The sequence below is a fragment of the Bombina bombina genome, chromosome 3 (assembly GCF_027579735.1).
Source record: "Bombina bombina isolate aBomBom1 chromosome 3, aBomBom1.pri, whole genome shotgun sequence".
In the NCBI taxonomy this organism is placed as follows: domain Eukaryota; kingdom Metazoa; phylum Chordata; class Amphibia; order Anura; family Bombinatoridae; genus Bombina; species Bombina bombina.
Window position 1 is genome coordinate 766,281,576 of NC_069501.1, and position 18,450 is coordinate 766,300,025.

At 37.5% G+C, this 18,450-nt stretch overlaps 1 protein-coding gene across 1 annotated transcript in view; it reads right to left on the bottom strand.

The window, feature by feature from the left end:
• Nucleotides 1–18,450, bottom strand: part of LOC128652509 (pinopsin-like) — a 469,816-nt gene that overhangs the window by 269,240 nt on the left and 182,126 nt on the right. The gene's annotated exons all lie outside the window — the stretch shown is intronic.

Below are 18,450 nucleotides of genomic sequence, written 5' to 3' on the forward strand. Positions count from 1 at the left end.
AATCACCATGTCATAGCCAGACGAAGGACAGACTAGAATCCTCACGATCTTTGCCTTGTCTAGAGTCCAAGGTTCGCTAAATATAGTGTCTATACAAGAGTAAGAATGGTGGGCAGTTGAGTAGAATGTATAGTCTTGTTCAGTCGTGTGGAGGCATCTCCATATCTCAAATAGGTTATAGCTAATCAATATGAATCTTTTTGAGAGAAGTAAGACTTTTGGGTCAGGGGCAAAATCTTTATATGTTCTTTTATCTAGTGTGGGGTCCCAGATAGAATTGAAGCCTCCTCCTATTAGCAGGGAGCCTCCCTTAACTTGGTCTATTCTCAGAAGTAGTTGTCTCAAGAATGTGTCCTAGTGGTCATTAGGGGCATAAATGTTAACTATGGTATAGATACTATTATTGAGGTAGCAAACAATAATTAAATACCTGCCTTCTGTGTCTCTGTCGATAGTGATGGGGGTGTATTGGATATTGTTTCGTATGAGTATAGCTATTCCTCTCTTTTTTTTTTAGCAAAAGGGGCTGTTTCACAGACTGGGTAGAGAGAAGATTTGATTACATGAGGAGAGGGTTCGGTCCAGTGAGTCTCTTGTATGAAATCTGTCTGACATTTTTTCAAATATCTTAACAGTATGTTTTGTGTGTTGAGTCCCTTAATGTTAAGGGTTGACAATGTTAGTGGGGTCATTTACCTATCTGTATGAGGTTCTGAAATGAACGAGGAGTGCCATCTTGGGTAGGGAGAGGTAGGACGGGGAAAGGGGAAGGGAAGAGAGAAAAAAAAGAGGAAAGGAAGCATGCATGTGAAAAAAAAAATATACAGTTACATTCCATGAGTATTGCAGAAGTTTAAGAGGTGGCCAGCGCAGAATAGAACTCTCCAAGGTTACTCTGGGGATTCCATTTCTGGGACCCCAGAGTAACACGAATACATATATACATATACTTAAAGGTGTGGGGGGGGGAGGGCCTACAATTGCAGCTTAAAGTAAGTAGTAATTATGATAGTCTAGCTGTAAATAGTCTATCCTGAACAGTTTGGGTGGGATATAAATCAGGAGTAAAAAGGGCACTAGGTGGACACAAGTGCATAAAAACAAACCAATAAATGGCAAAAATAGATTAGACCTTAATAACTTACAAATAACAGGAATAAATACAACATAGCATACAAACAAGTGACTCCAATACTAGATCATTAGCATCCTATAAACATTAAAGTCTCCAGGACTACAACATATGTTCAAGGGTCCCTGCAACCTCAAATGGTAAAGGATACTTAGTGAAGGTCACAAGGTTGTTTCTTCCAGATAACAGATCATTAGTATCCTATAAACATTAATGTCTCCAGGACTACAGCTTATGCATAAACATATGAGAAAAGCGGGGAGCAGGAACTCAAAGATCCCCACAACCTTAAGTGTAATCTAACAGCAAAGGATACTTAGTGAAGGTCACAAGGTTATTTCTTCCGGAATGGGGCATAAGGCCCAGGTTGAGAAAGGATTAGATAGGGGGGTCTCTTATGGTGGCTTTCGGTGGGTGGTGGTGTGTCTCGTAGTGGGTTGAGGAGCTCTGTGAGGAAGGGGTAGCCATTCAGGTGCATTACCTCTCAGTGGAGGCAACCTGGAGGATGACGCTTCTTGATCTTCTGGGTCATCTGGCAGGAGTTTCCACTTTTGTAGCAGTAAGTTAGCTTCTTGTGGGGTGGAGACTGTGTGTAGTTGGCCGTCTTTGGTGATGAGGAGTTTCACAGGGAAGCCCCATCTTTATCTAATGACCTACGCTCTAAGAGCTTTGGTGTATTCAGTAAAGGTCCTCCTCAGGAACAGTGTGTGTGCTGATAATTCTGGGAAAATCTGTATCTGTTCAAATTTCTCAGAGAGTGTTTTAGTTTTCATGTCTACATTGACAAGCTTGTTTTTGAAGGAGAAATAGTGGAGTCTGGTCACCACATCTCTAGGTTTGTCTGTAGAAATAGAGTGTGGTCTTGCTACCCTATGGGCTCTGTCCATTATAAGATCAGATTCTGTAGCCTCTGGTATTAACTCTTTGAAAAGTTATTTAAGGTAGTTTTCCAGGTCTTGAGGAGAGACTGATTCTGGAATGCCCCTAATCCACAGGTTGTTCCTCCTTGACCTGTCCTCCAAGTCAGCAAGTTTGGCCTCTAGTGAGGAGATTTGGGAGGCCAGGTTCTCCGAATAGGATAAAAGATTTGTGTGGTCTATGATGAGATCCTCCTGTTTCCTCTCCAGGGTGTCTGTCCTTTTGCCTATTGATGCAATGTCTCTTTTGAGGTCAGCGCAGAACCTTTAAAATGTTTTTGATAGAGATTCATGGTGCCCTGCTAAGAGGGATTTGATGGTGTCAATCAGAAGTGAGGAGTTTTCCAGATGGGCCCCATTGTTGTTGCGGACAGAGAGTAGAGTGGATCCCAAGGGAGTCTCAAATGGGGTGTTTGAGTCTGAGAGATCATCATCTGAGGCCTCCTACTGGGCTGAGGACGCAAGATGAAAATGATCCAGAACAGTTTTTTTCTGGGTGTTGGGCAGTTTTGACTTCCTCCTTTGATTATGAGCAATAGTGAAGGTTGGCTAACAAGTAGGTACCACCAGTTGTAGTATGATAACTGTAGATGAAGAGTGGCACCTGTGTGACTGCTGATCTGGGCTTTATTCCTCATGATTGTTGTAAAACACCCATCTGTATAGGGGGAGTGTGTGTCAGTTATGCGTTCAATGGAGCTAGGCTTGCATCCTAATCCTAGTTAGGTGGCCCTGAGGTGCCGGGTGCTTTAGGCAAACAGTGGGTAGCCCTTCCAGGTATCTAGTGAGGTCAGCCCACTCTCCAGGGAATTGTGTCTCCTCTCGACAAAGTGGGAAAATGGTTCTTGGGATATGACCCACCTGTGGTGTACAGGCTGGAAATGGAAGAGAGCAGCACCTTAGACAAGTGGGCAGTCCAGGAACTGAGCATGGGGGTAAATATGTAATGTGACTGTGTTTCAAGTCAACTTACCCACTGTCCGGTTTGGGAGATTATGGTAGGCTCAATGGAATCCAGCAAGGCTACTATGTAGTGAGAGGGCTTCTCACAAGCGGACTAGTTTTGATTCAGTTCACCCCGGAGCAGATCCCCGGCCCTCCGGCTGTATGTGTGTGGCTTCTCTTGATTGGGAGATATGGGTGCTGGCGGTGTGTCTCTGGCTAAGGCCACATAGGTTCAAGACGATGCTTGACCCACTCTAAGGGTAAACATGTTTTGATATAACACACAATGCAAATGGTGCTAGTAATGCATGTACAAAATATAAAATCAAACAGGCACAATCATATCACCACAGTCCGGATTGTCAGTGTCAGCGTGTGTCTCGATGTTTCAGCAGTCCGTGATCACCTTCCTACACTCTCCGGAAATGTTTCAGGGTCTCACGGTACTAGCAGGACCGTTGCTGAATTAGGCAGTTTCTGACTGTGGCGGATTGAAGTGCGTATACCTCTACGCATTTCGTCAAGCTCTGGCTTAACTTTCTCAAGAGGATATATTAAATTCAAAAAGTCCGTGGTTTTAAATGTTCAAAGAAAAAGCGTGCCCCTAGCATCTCAACATCTCATTGGGCTGACGCTTCCCTTTGTGACTGGCTTAATGTCCAGACAACTCCCATATAAAATGGACCAATAGGAGCAGTCCATTCACGTCACTAGAAAAATTGGAAAAAACAACAAAACGAACGACTTAAAAAGGAAATTACTCACAGCTTAATCAATGCGAAAATGCATATACATATAAAGAAAGTGCTCGGATATGTCTAATGTAAATAAATATTTGTATAAAATATCTGATCTTAAAACTTTTTTGGGTACGAGGAAAAAGGAAGCACTGAGGGTTCACATACTCAAACAAAAGGATACCTATATATTTGTTCATGTCGAAAAGTTAATGTTGTTCTTTAAAATTCTATAAATATATTTTAGACACATAAATAAATTCATCAAATAGGTTAAAAGTAAATAAATATCATTACTAAATAGTTTCAAGTTAGTATTTAAAAATATTTGATATATTCCTATTTTTTAATTAAACTATATTAAAACTGTATTAGAAAATAGATTAAAATCACATAAATGCTTGTAGATCCAAGTCGATATTAAGGCCTTTTTCGTTAATATTATTTAAGGTCTGCAATTCGTGGATCCAGAACGTTTCACGTTGTCTGAGACTTCTAAGTCTGTTCTTGGAACCATTAGGAGGTATCCAGTCAAGTATCATAATTTTTAATCCCTGTGGGTCCGCTCCATGGTGATTTAGGAAATGTAGGGGGACACTATGGTTTTCTACTTTATTCTTTATATTGTTAAAATGTTCATTAAACCTATTTCTCATAAGTCTTTTTGTACGCCCTATGTAATAACAATGGCAATTACATTTAAGTAGATAGACCACAAAGGTGGATTTACACGTAAATTGGTGTTTAATTTTAAAAGTTTTTGAATTGTTCAGATCATTGAACGAATCCCCCCTATTGATCTTATTGCACATATTACAGTTCTTGATACCACATGGCCATGTTCCATTAGTTCTACTTAGCCAATGTGTTTTCTCTGTATGGGGTACTTTATGTGTTGCTTTAAATTTAGAGGGTGCTAAAATATTTTTAAAATCCTGGTTCTTCTTATAGGTTATAGGTTATGGTTTAAACAACAGATAATACAATCAGGTTTATCACCACTTACAATCAGGGAAGTAAAGACATTGAACATATCCTCAAAAAGCATTGGGGAATCCTAACCTCAGATCATATACTGGGTCACACATTACCCAATAAACCAACCATAACCTATAAGAAGAACCAGGATTTTAAAAATATTTTAGCACCCTCTAAATTTAAAGCAACAGTTTAATGAAATAAATAGGATTAATGAATATTTTAACAATATAAAGAATAAAGTAGAAAACCATAGTGTCCCCCTATATTTCCTAAATCACCATGGAGCAGACCCACAGGGATTAAAAATTATGATACTTGACTGGATACCTCCTAATGGTTCCAAGAACAGACTTAGAAGTCTCAGACAACGTGAAACATTCTGGATCCACGAATTGCAGACCTTAAATAATATTAACGAAAAAGGCCTTAATATCGACTTGGATCTACAAGCATTTATGTGATTTTAATCTATTTTCTAATACAGTTTTAATATAGTTTAATTAAAAAATAGGAATATATCAAATATTTTTAAATACTAACTTGAAACTATTTAGTAATGATATTTATTTACTTTTAACCTATTTGATGAATTTATTTATGTGTCTAAAATATATTTATAGAATTTTAAAGAACAACATTAACTTTTCGATATGAACAAATATATAGGTATCCTTTTGTTTGAGTTTGTGAACTCTCAGTGCTTTTTTTTTCCTCGTACCCAAAAAAGTTTTAAGATCAGATATTTTATACAAATATTTATTTACATTAGACATATCCGAGCACTTTCTTTATATGTATATGCATTTTCACATTGATTAAGCTGTGAGTAATTTCCTTTTTAAGTCGTTCGTTGTGTTGTTTTTTCCAATTTTTCTAGTGACGTGAATGGACTGCTCCTATTGGTCCATTTTATATGGGAGTTGTCTGGACATTAAGCCAATCACAAAGGGAAGCGTCAGCCCAATGAGAAGTTGAGATGCTAGGGGCGCGCTTTTTCTTTGAACATTTAAAACCATGGACTTTTGGAATTTAATATATCCTCTTGAGAAAGTTAAGCCGGAGCTTGACGAAACGCGTAGAGGTATACGCACTTCAATCCACCACAGTCAGAAACTGCCTAATTCAGCAACGGTCCTGCTAGTACCGTGAGACCCTGAAACTTTTCCGGAGAGTGTAGGAAGGTGATCACGGACTGCTGAAACATTGAGACACACGCTGACACTGACAAACTGGACTGTGGTGATATGATTGTGCCTGTTTGATTTTATATTTTGTACGTGCATTACTAGCACCATTTGCATTGTGTGGGTTGCGCTCTCTTTCTTCTCTTATCCTTGCAGTGTATTGTTATATCAGGAGCACAGCCCTGGCTGTCCTTTTGAGATCAGCACCCACCGATCTACCAACCACACCTGGGAAGTATTTTACTTATTCAAGATAAGTGTTAAAACTGTTATTTGGTGTATTGAATATCTACACATATATATAATAAATGCTCACTTAGATCTATTTAGCTCTTATTTGGAAATCTTGTTTTTTCCTTATATATCCACATTTTATGTTTTGTACATAAGAATATTCATCAAATTAATTCTTTACTCTGTGCAAAGAAGCGCAGCTTATACTTTGCTACTTGTATGTTGTTCAAGACGATGCTTACCTCACTCTGGAACGGAGCTCCGACCCTCCGGAGCAAAGTGTAGAAAGGTGGCACTGAGTTTGAGTGGAGCTACCGCTTTGCAATTAGAAGATAAGTCCTGGCTGGAACAGTCTGCCATGTGGTCTCCAATGGCTGAAGAAGGCCTGAGTATAACTGAAGGTTAGTGGTCACACTTGTCCCAGAACGGAGATATGCAGGGTATAGCTTTGGAGTAGTCTGAGGTGGATCTCTGGCTCCTTAGCTGCTGTTGTGTAAGGGAGCGGTAGTGTCTCTTTGGTAGGCAGTGTCTTTACTGCAGGTATAGGAAGTGCACGGCTGCAAAGGCTGAGAATAATTTAGCATAGCTATCCCTCACTCTGGAGCAGAGCCCCGGCCCTCTGAACTCTGTTGAAAGATGCTATCCCCCGGCTACCAGATATGGATTAGCAGCCAACTTCGTACATTGATCCGCTATACTATAGGATCCCTCTGGCTAAAGATAAGACTCAATATGCCGGTGGGTGGCTCCTGTGTCTCTGGAGTTGGATTATTAAACTAATATCCTTCTTTAAGCTATACAGGGAGTGCACAATTATTAGGCAAGTTGTATTTTTGAGGATTAATTTTATTATTGAACAACAACCATTTTCTCAATGAACTTAAAAAACTCATTAATATCAAAGCTGAATAGTTTTGGAAGTAGTTTTTAGTTTGTTTTTAGTTATAGCTATTTTAGGGGGATATCTGTGTGTGCAGGTAACTATTACTGTGCAAAATTATTAGGCAACTTAACAAAAAACAAATATATACCCATTTCAATTATTTATTTTTACCAGTGAAACCAATATAACATCTCAACATTCACAAATATACATTTCTGACATTCAAAAACAAAACAAAAACAAATCAGTGACCAATATAGCCACCTTTCTTTGCAAGGACACTCAAAAGCCTGCCATCCATGGATTCTGTCAGTGTTTTGATCTGTTCACCATCAACATTGCATGCAGCAGCAACCACAGCCTCCCAGACACTGTTCAGAGAGGTGTACTGTTTTCCCTCCTTGTAAATCTCACATTTGATGATGGACCACAGGTTCTCAATGGGGTTCAGATCAGGTGAACAAGGAGGCCATGTCATTAGATTTTCTTCTTTTATACCCTTTCTTGCCAGCCACGCTGTGGAGTACTTGGACGCGTGTGATGGAGCATTGTCCTGCATGAAAATCATGTTTTTCTTGAAGGATGCAGACTTCTTCCTGTACCACTGCTTGAAGAAGGTGTCTTCCAGAAACTGGCAGTAGGACTGGGAGTTGAGCTTGACTCCATCCTCAACCAGAAAAGGCCCCACAAGCTCATCTTTGATGATACCAGCCCAAACCAGTCCATAAAACCTTAGAAAAATCAGTCTTGAGATATTTCTTGGCCCAGTCTTGACGTTTCAGCTTGTGTGTCATGTTCAGTGGTGGTCGTCTTTCAGCCTTTCTTACCTTGGCCATGTCTCTGAGTATTGCACACCTTGTGCTTTTTGGCACTCCAGTGATGTTGCAGCTCTGAAATATGGCCAAACTGGTGGCAAGTGGCATCTTGGCAGCTGCACGCTTGTCTTTTCTCAGTTCATGGGCAGTTATTTTGCGCCTTGGTTTTTCCACACGCTTCTTGCGACCCTGTTGACTATTTTGAATGAAACGCTTGATTGTTCGATGATCACGCTTCAGAAGCTTTGCAATTTTAAGAGTGCTGCATCCCTCTGCAAGATATCTCACTATTTTTGACTTTTTCTGAGCCTGTCAAGTCCTTCTTTTGACCCATTTTGCCAAAGGAAAGGAAGACGCCTAATAATTATGCACACCTGATATAGGGTGTTGATGTCATTAGACCACACCCCTTCTCATTACAGAGATGCACATCACCTAATATGCTTAATTGGTAGTAGGCTTTCGAGCCTATACAGCTTGGAGTAAGACAACATGCATAAAGAGGATGATGTGGTAAAATACTCATTTGCCTAATAATTCTGCACTCCATGTATGGCTAGCAATATATGTCTGAAGTAGGATTTTTTATCTCAAATTTAAACTATTAGGTCATGTATGAGACGGAGCTGTGAGACAAGTGTCTTATCTCTTAGGCATCTAGCTCCGCCCCCCAAAATATATATAGTCCTGATAGTTAAATATAAAAAAGGCTCTATTTCTGTTTAAATGTAGTGATGGCAAAAATGTTAAAAATGCTCTGCTCTTTTGGGTAAGTTTTTGTCAAAAATGCACGGTCCTTAAGGGGTTAATTCTTCATGGCATAGATTGAACAAGGTGTTGGGAAACATTCCTCAGATAGTTTGGTCCATTTTGACATGATAGCATCCCGCAGTTACTGCAGATTTGTCGGCTGCACATCTATGATGCGAATCTCCCGTTCCACCACATCCCAAAGGTGCTCTATTTGATTGAGATCTGGTGACTGTGGAGGCCATTGAGTACAGTGAACTCATTGTCATGTTCAAGAAACCAGTTTGAGATGATTTGAGCTTTGTGACATGGTGCATTATCCTGCTGGAAGTAGCCATCAGAAGATGGATACACTGTAGTCATAGAGGGAAAGACATGGTCAGCAACAATACTCAAGTAGGCTGTGGTGCTAAAACGATGCTCAATTGGTACTAAGGGGCCCAAAGTGTGCCAAGAAAATTTCCCCCACACCATTACACCACCACCACCAGCCTGAAACATTGATACAAGGCAGGATGGATCCATGCTTTCATATTGTTTACTCCAAATTCTGACCCTACCATCTGAAAGCAGCAGCTGAAATTGAGATTCATCAGACCAGGCAACATTTTTCCAATCTTCTATTGTCCAATTTTGGTGAGTTTGTGTGAATTGTAGCCTCAGTGTCCTGTTCTTAGCTGACAGGAGTGGCACCCAGGGTGGTCTTCTGCTGCTGTAACCCATCTGCTTCAAGGTTCAACGTGTTGTGCATTCAGAGATTGTATTCTGCATACCTTAGTTGTAACGAGTGGTTATTTTAGTTAATGTTGCCTTTCTATCATCTCGAACCAGTCTGCCCATTCTCCTCTGACCTCTGACATCAACAAGGCATTATCGTCCACACAACTGCCGCTCACTGGATATTTTCTCTTTTTCTGACTATTTTCTGTAAACCCTAGAGATTGTTGTGCATGAAAATCCCAGTAGATCAGCAGTTTTTGAAATACTCAGACCAGCCCATCTGGCGCTTACAACCATGCCACATTCAAAGTAACTTAAATCCCCTTTCTTCCCCATTCTGATACTTGGTATGAACTTCAGCAAGTCGTCTTCACCATATCTAGATGCCTAAATCCATTCCGTTGCTGCCATGTGATTGGCTGATTAGCAATTTTTGTTAGCAAGCAATTGAACAGGTGTACCTAATAAAGTGGCCGGTGAGTGTGCATAAAATAACATTTGTCTGTTGGATGGTTTGGGGCTATGCTAACTTCTGAATAACCAAAATATTGTGAATGCAAATTTAGCAAACATTGCAGTCTTTATTTTGTTTTAAAGGTTTACAATATACAGTTGGTCTTTATGTTTAAAGAGAATCGTGCACATATTGTGGATCATTTATGTTTCAAGGGGACTGAAATATGTTAATTCTGTTCTTCAAAATTCATTTATCTTCATATATTCCTCTATGTGCTTTTTCTACTCACGAGGGATTATTGTTATTTATATGCATATAAGCAATTAAGCACTCTATTGCAAATGACTTGTCCCTTTAAAATCGATCCTTATGTAGGAAAATATTTGTAACAGTTAGTTTACATTTTAGATGTTTTGTCACTGGTGGACACATAATGCAAGGCAAACATTAAAATCAGCAAATCCTTCACTACCATCAGAGCTTAATAGATATAATATTTATTAATGTTATAAGTAACTGTGTGGTACAAATATTATTTATACTAGATAAAGAGAAAACAACAAGTAATACATCTACAAACAAGCAACTACTAGCTACAAACCTAAAGGAACATGAAACCCCAAAAATGTATTTCATGATTGAAATTGAACATATAATTTTAAACAACTTTCCAATTTTCTTCTATTATCTAATTTGGTTCGTTCTTTTGGTATCCTTTATTGAAAATAATACCTAGGTAGGCTCAGGAGTAGCAATGCACAACTGGTAGCTTGTTGCTAATTGGTGGTTTCACATATATGCCTCTTGCCATTGGTTCACCTAATCACTTCAGCTAGCTTCCTGTAGTGCAATGCTGCTCCTTCTTCAAAGAATACTAAAAGAATGAAGCCTATTTCCTAATTAAAGTAAGTTGGAAAATTGTATGCTCTATCTGAAACATGAAAGAAAAATGCTGTCTTTTATATCCCTTTAAAGATTTTATTTTTATGAATATATGATTTGTGCTTCTAAATATCAATAAAATGACCCTGTTTCATTTATAAAGGATTGGGTACTAACCTAAGCTTTGGAATAGGATTTTTATATCTACCAGTTTCAAAGGTTGTGATTACTTTTCTTTAATGAGAATCAATGTACCTTCCTTCCTGAAAACCGAATTACCGTTTGAAGTGCTGGTTATGAAAATATAGTGAAGAGATTTTTGTTCAGATTTGTAAAACATGAAGTCTTATTTTAGAAAGCAATATCCCCTGTTGGCTAGTTATGCAATTATTGTGTTCAATATTAATTATTAACCTTATTGTGACAAAGATAAATTAAAACACTTTCCACTCATCTAGACATTATATCTCTCAGTCATAAAATGGAGTACCTGCTAGAAATTATACTAAATTACTGAGAAAGGCCTAAGGCAGAAGTAAGCAGACTTGGCACCCCCAATGTTTCAGAACTACATTTCCCATGATACTCATCCACCCTAAAGAGTGTCTAAGCATCATGGGAAATTAGTTCCAAAAAATCTGGGGTCCTAAGGTTGTTGACACCTGGCCTAAGGGATGCACTACACCGAGTTGTAAATGTTTACCTTGGCATGTAAATTCAGTTGAAGTTTTTTGCTTCTAAAATGCCACAAAAGTCTCTTACCAAGTTTCCTGTTTTGCATGTCTATGTACAATATTGGTAATCTATGTCACTCAAATAACTCTTACACATCAGGTTTGTAATATGTTTCAGCATGTGTTGATCTGATTGATCCACTCATGGCTAAGAATAGAAATCATTAACTCTCTTCAGTTGAAAGTATTTACAGATTATTTTTGAAAAAAGCTTCCCTGAATGGAGCAATTTATTTATGTTATGGTCAAGCAGAACATTGCTGTTTCTTGTCTAAAAAAAGTAATGAAATACAATTTGCATGAATATGATATAAATAGGTATTAAACTATTTTTTCATAAATCCGACTAGCTTTACAGCAAATATTTTATAAGAAAACAAATAAATGGAGTACTTCTCAAGGGACTTTCAGAGGCCAAGATATCAGGAAAAGAAAAGGTTGTTGACTTATTAGTAGGTAAGCTATTTCAATTGAGCCACTTGTTATTGGTGTTGGAAAATCCAGGTTTGTTAAAGAGACACTAAAACCTTGTAATTACAAGACATTTCTGTTGTTTTGTTATAAAATAACATATCAAGCTAGTCTAAAGTTTATTAAAACAAATTAACATCTTGTTTGATGCAGCCAAACTCTACACACCACTTTCATTATTTAGCGGAAACCTGGCTTGCTAACGGAGAAGACAAATATAGCTATTACATTATTTATTGTCAACTGCATTGTTTTACAGTTGTTTGCTGAAAGTGCTGTAGATGAGGGAATGGCATGTAGCAGGATTAGTCTTCAATAGTATGCAGTGTGCATTTCCATTTTTTAGAATTTGAAAAGCCACAATTTATGTATCTTGGGGTATAAGTATACGCAAAATAAAAAAATACACATAAATACATAAATATAACAGGCTATACCAGGCTATCAACAAAGCCTGGAGACCCACAAGAGCCCTTGCTTTAAAACCCAGAAATAAAATAAAGCCCTTATGTAAGTTTTAATAGCCAGCTGGTCTTTGTGTTAATAGTGGTCACCTGGCATGAATAAATGTAGATTTATTTGAGTAGAGGCTCATGGGAGCCCCTATGTGCACATCAAAGTTGAATAACTACTATAACCAAAGGCCCCTATTTATATGAAGGTAAATCTTCAGTTGACTTAAAAAAAAAAAAACTTGCTTATTAAGGGCTAGAGTGGTGAGCTAACAGTTGCACTCCAGCGATAAGGGGTACAGTATTTTGCATCTTTTTTGCGCACGTCGGAAGTAGCAGGCATATTACGAGTTGAAAGCATACTTGTTAGCTTGTGCGCAATCTAATTTAACTCACGTTAGGATAGCGTGACGTCAGAGCTCTGGTTAACTGTTGCGTACGACGAAAGAGTTGCACAAAACATCAAAAATTCATTTAACTGTACAGTTACACTAATATTAACATATAAAAATGATGTTAAACAAAATAATTATAAAGGTATAAGGGCTCAAACATAGGTGTTAGAATAAAAAAGGCCTGCAATGGGGTTTAACATAGAGATACATACATACACTTGTCTAAATATGTATATAATTATGTATGCATTTACGTATATATATATATATATATATATATATATATATATATATATATATATACATATACTTGTCCAAATATGTATATAATTATGTATGTATGTACGTATATATATATATATATATATATATATATATATACATATATACATACATATACTTGTCCAAATATGTATATAATTATGTATGTATGTACGTAAATATATATATATATATATATATATATATATATATATATATATATATATATATATAAAGAACATTATTATCTATATTTAGAAATGTGTATGTATGTATCTCTATGTTAAAGTCCTTTGCCTGCCTTTTTTTTTTCTAACACTTGAAACCTCCATATCTTTGAGCCCTTATAACTTTTTGAAGAGTGTAACTGTACTTTTAAATGTATTTTTAATGTTTTTTGTACAAATTTTTTTTCTCGCTTAAATGTTAACAAGAGCTCTGAAGTCGCAGTAACCAGACGGGCATTACATTAGATTTTGCTCAAGTGAACGTGTTTACTTTCAACATGTAATACACACGCTAATTCCGACTCGCACAAAGAGCCACAAAATACCCCTTATCAATGTAATAAGTAGCCCTTAGTCAAGTGTGTAATTAAACAATTATATCAAACAGGTAGGTTGAAACACAATCATTAACTGAACAGAAACAGCTGTGAAAGAGTAATAAAACTGGGTGAGGAACAGCCAAACTCTGCTAACAAGGTGAGGTTGCTGAAGATAGTCTAATGTCAAAAGTCATACACCATGGCAGGACACAGCAACAAGACACAAGGTAGTAATTTTGCATCAGCAAGGTCTTTTCCAGGCAAGCATTTGAAGGCAAACAGGGGTTTCCAGATGTGCTGTGCAAGCTTTTAAAGAAGCACAATAAAATGGGCAACGCTGATGATGGTAGACACAGTGGTTAGGCAAGGAAACAGTGCAGCAAATGAAAGACACATCATGCTTGCTTCCCTTCTGCAGTGCCCAGGAACTGGGGTGCAGAAAAATAGCAGTAGATGCTCTGGACTGAAGAGGCAAATGTTTAAATATTTGTCTGAAGCAAAAGATAGTTTGTTTGCCAAAGGACTGAAGAGCGGTACAAGAATGAATGTCTGCTTAGTGAAGTTTCCATGCAACTTTGGGACTATCATTTCTGCAAATATGTATTTGGTTAGAATTAATGGTCTCCTCAATGCTGAGAAGTACAGGCAGATACTTATCCATTATGCAATACTATCAGGGAGCACCTGATTGGCCCCAAATGTATTCTGCAATAAGACAATGACACCAAATATACAGCCAAAGTAATTAATAACTATCTTAGTGTAAAAAAGAACAAGGAGTCCTGGATGTAATGGTATGGCTCCCACAGAGCCTCAACATCATCATGTCTGTCTGGTATTACATGAAGAGACAACAGTAACTAAGGCTGCCTAAATCCATAGAAAAACTGTGGTTAGTTATTCAAGATGTTTGGAATAACCTACCTGCCAAGTTCCTAGACAAAAAAACTATGTGCAAGTGTACCTAAAATAATTGATGCTGTTTTGAAGGCATAGGGTGGCCACACTAAATATTCAATTGATTTAAATTTTTCTTTTGTTCCATTACTTTGCATTTATTTATTGATAAAAGAAAACTATTAACATTTATATTTTTTAAAGCATTCTTAATTTACATTTTTTTTTCACTCCTGCTTAAAACATTTGCACAGCAGTGTATATACTGTACTTAAATGAATGGCATATTGTGAATCCGAAGCATAATTTTGTCACTATATAAATCCCTGGTAAGACCTCACCTTGAGTATGGAGTTCATTTCTGGGGACCAATCTAAAAAAAAAGACATTGCAGACTTAAAAAAAAATGTTCAGAGAAGGGCCACAAAGCTAAAAAGGGGGATGGAGAATTTAAGCTATGAGGAGAGGATAGCCAAACTGGGTCTGTTTTCTCTGTAAAAGGGGTGCTTGAGAGGTGACATGATTACTTTATATAAATATATTCAAGGCCCATATACAGAGATGACAAGAAAATTGTTTGTGACAAGAGGTCACAATTTAAGGCTGGAGGAAAGGAGATTGAATCTCCTGCAATGTAAACGATTTTTCACTGTAAGAGCAAACACATTGTGGAACTTATTACCTGAGGAGGTAGTAAATTCCAATACCTTAGATACATTTAAAAATGGTTTAGATACATTTCTTGCTAGAAACAGAATTCAGGGATATGATTGCTTGTGTTACATGGGTCGCCTTTTGTAATAAGATTCATTTAAACTAAACTGGAGCTTTTTTGTAACAATATTAATATTTGTATAGGTTGAACTCGATGGACTTTTTCCAACCTCGTCTACTATATTACTACGTTACTTTGTAAGGTTGTTTGTTCACTGGCCCTTCAACTGCATTTGACTTTTGGTGTTTTCTACTTGGGTTGTTCTAGAGTTCATTTAGAGATAACTGGTGACAAAAGCTGAGAAGTTAAGAAAAACTACACTAAGGTAAAATTAATGTACTTGTCTGTCCTCAAGTGAAACACGGATACTGTTCTCTTTTGAAAGCTTTCTTCACAAACATATACATTTATTCAAACACTGGTCTTCGTTTCAGGGCAAAAACACTGTTACATAATTAACATTTCTGGATCATCAATATTTTTCTTGCTACTTTTTAAGTTAAAACATGAAATTATGTGTTAAAGGTCCTAATGAGACCTTTATGATATGTTCACCAGCTTTTATTTGAGAAAATTATAATCAACAAATGACAAAATTTCCAAAACGACTATTGTATCTAATGTTAAGAAGATGAGTTTTAATTTATTTTGAGATAATGGAAATGGGAGGCTAGAGAAAAACAAAAACATGTTGTTTTCTACTCATAAACTTATGAATAGGGAGAAAGACAGGTTGAGCAAAGGGGAGTTAGAGGGGATGATAGAGAGGATGAAAGATTGGGGGAGTAAGACTGGGACGAATGGGAGAAAGAGTGGGCTCCATTTATCAATTTTCTAGAGCTGCTTCAGATCTCCAGTAGCAGCAGTATTAGGACCGCTACTACTTAACCTCTCCGCCACCTAAAGTGTGGGGATTTCATATTTGATCTAAAGAACTGGGGGTCGTGCACGAGCAGATGCAGCATTGCACGAGCTATGAGGCTGGGCGGACAAAGTTCAATACAGTGAACCTCATCCACCCACCAGTAGAAAAAGGAGCCCAGAGACAGTAATACAGGGGGAGATAAAGGTTGAATTAATGCGTGAATAAAAATGAGCTATAGAGATGAGTGTGAGGAGGAGAAAGGGAAATCATTTAGAGAGCAAAAAATGTGGATGTGATATAAAGATAAGGGTAGTGGTACTGAGAGTGATCAAGGAAAAGACAGGGGGCCCAATAATCTAAAGCTCTCTGGGCTGGCAAGATTATTAAATAATGTTCATCAATACTTCTATTTCCCTGGTGGAATGTGGTCTGACTGTCAAGCCATACTATAATTTTGACTTGTTTTTTTATTGTTGGGAAATAAAGATTTATATGTTTTAAGTGGTATGGGCTTCTCAAACTTTTCATTTTTGCACTGACAAACCCTTATAGGGTGTAGCACAACAGCAGCTAAAAGCAGCACATCCATCCTGTCTTAAATCTTGAAGGTTCCACTGATTGATGGGACGGCTCTCCAACTAGAGGCAGAGCATAGCAAGGTGTCTGAAAGAGGGTGTGAACAACGAGTGGTAACAGAGCTTTTGCTCAAATGGCCAGCGGCTTCTCACAGAAGGGCTGTGATTGTACTAGCAGGAAACTTTGGCTGGACATGGTACATCTTATGTCTGGACAATTCCTTAGAGTGTGGTAAGACCTTTTTTTTACTATGGTGTGCAGCATGAATGATTTATATGCCCAGCGCCCATGATTGTTAAATCAGTTGGTAAGTGAAACATTGCAATTAACTTTACAAGGTTTTTGCAAATTAAGTCAAAATCAGGAATACTTGTCTCTATTTTCCCGGTATCCCCTGCTGTGGCTGATTATGGACAAAGGTAAATGAGCATGCAGAATTAAAAAAATATTTGTACCAAATAAGTTCCACTGTCAGTGTCTAGGTACCAGCATCACAAAAACACTTTCAAACCTGCACAAAATAATTTAAATAAATTTAAAAAATACACCCTCTATAAAACAATCCACAATAACATACACACAACAAAAACATTTTTAAAAGGTAAAACAAAAATACAAACAAAACAACGTATCATCTATGAAATAATGAGACTTAATAACAAGATGAGATAGTATTTTGAACAAACGTACTAATGAGAGGAGCACTCGACAATTCCGTGAATAAAAATTAACTTTTATTTCAATTTGCAGCAAACATTAAAATCTTCTGTTACAATACAACATCTAATAGAAAGGTAGAACAGCGTTCTCTAGCTTACGCGTTTCGGCGATAGCCGTAATCATAGCAACTATGATTACGGCTACCGCCGAAACGCGTAAGTTAGAGAACACATTTACATTTACTGTATTTCAGGAGTGTTTGTGAAGTTGTTGTCTGTGTTTTAACCCCTTGGTAACAAGTTCTAGTTTTATATATTTAATATATTGGGCACATTAGACTATTATAAATGTTAATGACAGGAATAATTTGTTTGTAAAAATAGGTGAAGGGAGGGTCAAGGAATTTTCTTTACAAAGTCACTCTACAAGTTCACAAGCTTCTGCGAGTCTTGTTCAAACTATTAAAATATATATTCATATACATATATATTTATTGCTGCCCAATGCTGCATGGTGCGTTTGCCGTGTCTATCGGCTTTAAAACGAGGCTCCCATTGAAGCCTACTGAGTGGGGCGCAAATATTGCTGTCACATAAGCACAATATTATGCTCCATTCGTAACCTAGTGCAAAATAAATAAAGTATTTTGAAATGTTGTTTTATTTTCCTTTATTAAACATTTAGGGCTAGATTACAAGTGGTGCATTAACTTTAGTGTGCAAGCAATGTTAAAATATTGTGCCCGCTTTAACTTGCATGCATATTACAAGCTGAAAGTAAACACTACCCCACTTGCACAAACTAAATTTGTGCTTGTCAGGTTAGCAGAACTGAAGCCACGCATAAACATACATACATACATACATATATACACATACATACATATGTACACTCACCAGCCATTTTATTAGGTACACCTTGTTAGTACCGGGTTGGACCACCTTTGGCCTTCAGAACTGCCTTAATTCTTTGTGGCATAGATTCAACAAGGTGTTGGAAACATTCCTGAGACATTTTGGTCCATATTGACATAATAGCATGATAGCGAGACTCATCAGAGCAGGCAATGTTTCACCAATCTTCTATTGTCCAATTTTGGTGAGCCTGTTGCAAATTATAGCCTCGATTTCCTGTTCTTAGCTGACAGGAATGGCACCCGGTGTGGTCTTCTACTGCTGTAGCCCATCTGCTTTAAGGTTCAACGTGTTGTGTGTTCAGAAAATGGTATTCTACATACCTT